Source organism: Chiloscyllium plagiosum, unplaced genomic scaffold, assembly GCF_037043375.1.
Source record: "Chiloscyllium plagiosum isolate Xiang-an unplaced genomic scaffold, Cpla_swu_hap1 HiC_scaffold_1, whole genome shotgun sequence".
Taxonomy (NCBI): domain Eukaryota; kingdom Metazoa; phylum Chordata; class Chondrichthyes; order Orectolobiformes; family Hemiscylliidae; genus Chiloscyllium; species Chiloscyllium plagiosum.
This window is the reverse complement of record NW_028270139.1, coordinates 14,291,162-14,296,786: the sequence shown is the minus strand read 5'-3', so window position 1 is coordinate 14,296,786 and position 5,625 is coordinate 14,291,162. Positions and strand designations below refer to the sequence as shown.

Here is a 5,625-nt window from a genome sequence, read left to right as displayed (position 1 = left end):
ATATTAACCCCACTTCTCCAAGAAAGGTGAGTGAGAATCACATACTCACCAAACTGTTTTAATGTTGTTGATTGATACCTTAGAGTCCAATGGTGCAACTGGGGTGAGGTTAAACATGTTCATTACAAACTCTCACCATGCATTTGGGAATCCAGATCTACAACTGACTGTTCAGCACGGGTCTCCCTGACATCGGGAATTCAAAATTCAAAGGGAGGTGAAAAGCTTTGGGTCCATAACACGTGCCCAGCTACCACTCCTTACAGACTCCTGCTGTCAGCCCACTATCACTCCACTGCTGCAAATACCTGAGTTTCTCTTCAGCCCACAGTGGCCCACTTCTCCCAGATGCTTGGCCCTATTTGCTGGGCCTTTCCCAAAGGAGAGAGAGAGACAGAGAGAGAGATAGAGAGACAGACACAGCTGCCCAGCTCACTCTCAGATTTTCTCTCCTGCTACTGCCGCTGACCTGTCCAACTGGGGAAACAAGACAAACAGCCAACTGTAATGGGACACTGTCATTGTGTACACCAGTATTTCCAGGTTCCAAACTGTGCTACGTTAGCAGCTGTTACAACCTTTCCACAGTATTCCCGTAAATGTTTGGACCAGCTGAGAATGTGAATGTCTGCTCCAGGGCGAAGCAAAGCCCTTTGCATCTTTATTTCAAATTCAGTGGATGAATGATTTGGAGATGCCAATGTTGGACTGGGGTATACAAAATTAAAAATCACACAACGCCAGGTTATAGTCCAACAGGTTTAATTGGAAGCACTATCTTTCGGAGCGCTGCACTTGATGAAGGAGCAGCGCTTGGTGTTGTGTAATTTTTAACTCAGTGGATGAAAGCAGTGATGTTACTAATGCTACCAAATCTATTTAGTGAGCTGAAGAGAATCTTTTCAGGCCAGAGGGGCTTGTAGAATTGGTGGTGACCTCTTGGATAGCTCAACGAGTGGTTTGAAAGAATCCGATATAAACCAGAGAAAAGCTGCTTGTCTGACCACAAAGAATAGACACTCAGTAGTGAGTATGAAAACAGTACTCTGGCAAAATTGAAACTAAAGTTATAAACTCTCACCCCAAACCTGTATTTTAGTTATTTGTAACAGCTTTTTTTTACATCAGAAACATCTGTGTAACAAAGATTCGAAAATGTTGTGAATATTTTTATTAAAGTGATATGTTTCTGTTGAAATAGTGGCCTCAAACACCAGCTGTGTTACAAGAATGTGACGAATGAGGGGCAGTTTTAGAATGTTTTTTTTTCAATTGCTTGCTGAAAGGGAAACATATTGATGTTCTTGTTTGCAAACAATATTGTAGAACACCTAAACTTAACAGAAGCATAATAAACAAGTAGCAGAATACAAGAGGCCCAGGATTAAGGCCCAGGTGCTCCACCAGGACATCCCATCATATCAAGCAATGGGACCCTATGTGAGAACCTCTCTGGCTATGTCGAAGACATCTTGATACCCATTGTACAGGGAATCCCCAGCTTCTGTCGCTACACCACAGATTTCTTACAGAAGCTCAGCACCCACGGACCAGTCGAACCGGGAACATTCCTCGTTACAATGGATGTTTCCGCACTCTACAACAGCATCCCCCACAATGACTGCATCGCGGCAACAGCCTCAGTACTCAACACCAACAACTGCCAATCTCAGAGTACTGCCCTATAATTCATCCGCTTTATCCTCAATCACAACTTCACCTTTGACAACCAGTTCTTCATCCAGACACATGGAACGGCCATGGGCACCAAATGTGCACCCCAATAAGCCAACATTTTCACGCACAGGTTCGAACAAGACTCCTTCTCTATGCAGGATCTCCAACCAACATTATACACCAGGCACATTGACAACATTGTCTTCCCCTGGACCCATGGAGAGGAGTCACTGAAAAAACTACACAGTGATATCAACAAGCTTCATCCCACAATCAAACTCACCATGGACTACTCTCTACTATCTGTCTCATTCTTGGACACTTGCATCTCCATCAAGGATGGGCACCTCACCACCACACTCTACCGCAAACCCATGGATAACTTCATGATGCCACACTTCTCCAGCTTCCAGCCGAAACATATTAAAACAGCCATCCCCTATGGATAAGCCCTACGCATACACAGGTTCTGTTCAGATGAGGCAGAACATGACAGGCACCTGGAAGGACTCAGGGATGTCCTTATAAGAACAGGGTATGATGATCAACTCATCGACTGCCAGTTTCGATGTGTGAGAAACCGTAATGACCTCCTCAGGAGACAGACACGTGCTGCAACTGACAGGGTACCATTCGTTGTTCAGTATTTCCCAGGAGCCGAAAAACTACGCCATGTTCTTCGCAGCCTGCAACACATTATCAATGAGGATGAGCACCTCACCAAGACCTTCCCCACACCTCCACTCCTCGCCTTTAAACAACCACCAAACCTCAAACAGATCATTGTTCGCAGCAAATTGCCCACCCTTCAGGACAACTCCATACAACCCTGTCACAGCAGATGCTGCAAGATGTGTCAGAGTGTGGACATGGATGCCACCATTACACGTGGGGACACCACCCACCGTGTATGCAGCAGGTACTCATGTGATTCGGCCAACATTGTCTATCTCATACACTGTAGGCAAGGATGCCCAGAGGCATGGTACATTGGTGAGACCGAGCAGAGAGTACGGCAACAGATGGATGGACACTGTGCAACAATCACCAGGCAGGAGTGTTCCCTCCCAGTCAGGGAGCACTTCAGCAATCTGGGACATTCGACCTCGGACCTACGGGTGACCGTCCTCCAAGGCAGACTTTGGGACAGGGAACAATGCAAAGTGGCCGAGCAAAGACTGATAGCCAAGTTTGGTACCCATGGGGATGGCCTCAACCGGGACCTACATGTCACACTACAAGTAATCCCACTGCACTATACACACAGACAGACAGGCAGACACAGACAGACAGACAGACACAGGCAAACAGACACACACTCTCCTACAGATACACACTCACGCAGACCCTCTCTCATACGCTGACACATACACTCCCGAACACATCCTCTCACAGACTTACATTTCTTTACACTCACACTCACACACATACATACACCCTTTCACACACACTCATAAACTCCCCCACCAACCCCCCCCCTCCCCCGCCACACACACACCCACATGCACGCATACACATATAAGTTTGTGGGGTAAATTTGGACTTGCAGAATTACATTTTACTTTGCTCAAAAACTGCATGAATCCATGTAAGATTCTGTAAATCCGTTTTTAGGTTAAAATCAGTCTGACTATTGTGGCACAGACAGCCTCACACAGAGCAGCTCACGCCTTCAATACCTTATCTGGGCCGACATGACACTAATTGTTAAAATTCACTTGAGAATGTAACTTTTAAAAAAGTTTTGCCATTTACATATGAAAGAACTGAAGCCAACATGATTATTCAAAAAGATGAGAGACTTAACAAACAATCCAGGTCTTTTTCAATTTCAGTTACATCACACTGTCAACATTTGCTTTAAAATCTGTGTCCTGCAATCTTATTCTCCACAACCATCTGATGAAGGAGCGTCGCTCCGAAAGCTAGTGTGCTTCCAATTAAACCTGTTGGAATATGACCTGGTGTTGTGTGATTTTTAGCTTTGTACATCCCAGTCCAACACCAGCATCTCCAAATCACAGCTGCGGGTCTCTAACAGGCTGATTAGAAAATACCTACAAGAGAAAATGTGGACCTTTGAACTGAAGCTTTACCTATGGGATAAGATGCGTCCCAGACTAACTGCCTTGAACTCATTGCGTGGCACTTTTGGAAATCAAGGTCTTGGCACTGCAAGTGGTCAAGGCCAAAACTGATGAACTGTAAAAGGAATTTGAAGAACCATGAAAGAAACTTGGAATCTTCATTACAAAATTATCTGTCAATCTTTATGATGTACGAGTTGAACTCCAAACAGAATTGCTGTTTTGTTTGAAGGACAGGTTTTGCAAACATCTGGCACCAAATTATTTCAAACTGAAGTCTTATGCAACTAAAATTCTTTCCCTGTTTGGCAGTACGCACATGTCTGAACAAATATTTTCTGGCATAAATTTTTTCAAGTCTAACCCACATCCTCAACTTTACAAACCAGTCACAAACGGAACCCAATATTTAAGACAACTTCAGGCCAGTTGTTTACTCCAAATACTGATGTTTCAAAATATAGACTACCACATATTAAGAGTAATGACACAATAAATAAATAGATTGAAATATTTGTAAATATGTGTCAGTTATGTTTATTTAAGATTATTTGAATAACGTTTTCTGAAGATGGACATTACCAGGACGTTAGATCTGTCTCAGTGATTTCTTACAGCATAGAAACAGGCCCTTTGGCCCAACAAGTCCACATTGATCCTCTGAAGAGTAACCCACCCAACTCATTCCCCTACCCCATATTTACCCCTGACTAATGCACTTAACACTACGGGCAATCTAGCATGGCCAATTCACCTGACCTGCACATCTTTGGATTGTAGGAGAAACCGGAGCACCCGGAGGAAACCCACACAGACACGGGGAGAATGTGCAAACTCCACACAGGCAGTCACCCGAGGCGGGAATTGAACCCGGGTCCCTGGCGCTGTGAGGCACCATGCCAGCCCTTTCTTTTTATTTTTGTTTCTTTTTAATCGGTATAAGCCAAAGGTTTAATTGTAATCTTGAATTCTTTAGACACAATCAACAGAAGAACAACAGTTTATTCTTGGGTTTTCCAGTATAGTTGGACAGACTGGATTCTAGATTTTCCAAGTAATTAATCATTCGAATCATCCTTATCCTTGCTGTCCCCCCAGACACAGCAGTTAAGAGCAGAAGCCAAACTTAACCAGGCCAAATAAGGAACCATTAGATAAGCAGCTGTTTTGATGATGGGGTACCAGTCACAGGTGTAGCTGCTGTTGTAGCATAAATGGAGACTAATTCAATAAAAGCCCCATGCTTGTGTATAACGTTGTCCATATGGGATCAAAAACCCAATTAGGGGGGCACCAAGATGGTTTTTTGAGAGTTGCATACCAACCAGCAATCTCTTTTTGCGTAACTGAGAACCAAAAATTACTTCCATGTTTGGCAATAAAGTGAAACCAAAAGCATCTACCCAAGTTGATAGCATGTTGTTAATCGGAGATGTGAAGCCCAATTTCTCTTCACCTTCTCACTCCACACCCTAGGGCTGTGATCTACCTTCTAAATCTGCAACTCAAATTCTGGGCAGTTATCCTGCCTTTTGTATGCTCAACCTCACCAGCCATTCCCCATGACATTTCACTAATCTGATTGCCAAACCAAGTAATTCAATACTACTCCAGCATGCCCATTCCAGAAGGAGATATCCAAATGGACCACCACAACATGCAAATCTATGGAATTCACTATCCCAAAGTGCAGTGCATGAATGAAAACTAATGGAGGAGATAGACAGATTTTTAATTAGTAACGAGGTAAAAGGTTGTGTGGTGGTGAAACCCACACGAAATCAGCCATCATCAAATTGGAGTGGCACGGTGACTCAGTGGTTAGCACTGCTGTCTCACAGCACCAGGGTCCCAGGTTTGA

At 43.9% G+C, this 5,625-nt stretch overlaps 2 pseudogenes; one reads left to right on the top strand and one right to left on the bottom strand.

Annotated features, from left to right (window-relative positions):
- The first annotated feature begins 1,760 nt into the window (after positions 1-1,760).
- Positions 1,761-2,799, top strand: LOC148152075 (uncharacterized; annotated as a pseudogene).
- A 2,023-nt stretch (positions 2,800-4,822) lies between these two features.
- LOC122546477 (translocator protein pseudogene) lies at positions 4,823-5,182 on the bottom strand (annotated as a pseudogene).
- Between the last annotated feature and the right edge of the window lie 443 nt (positions 5,183-5,625).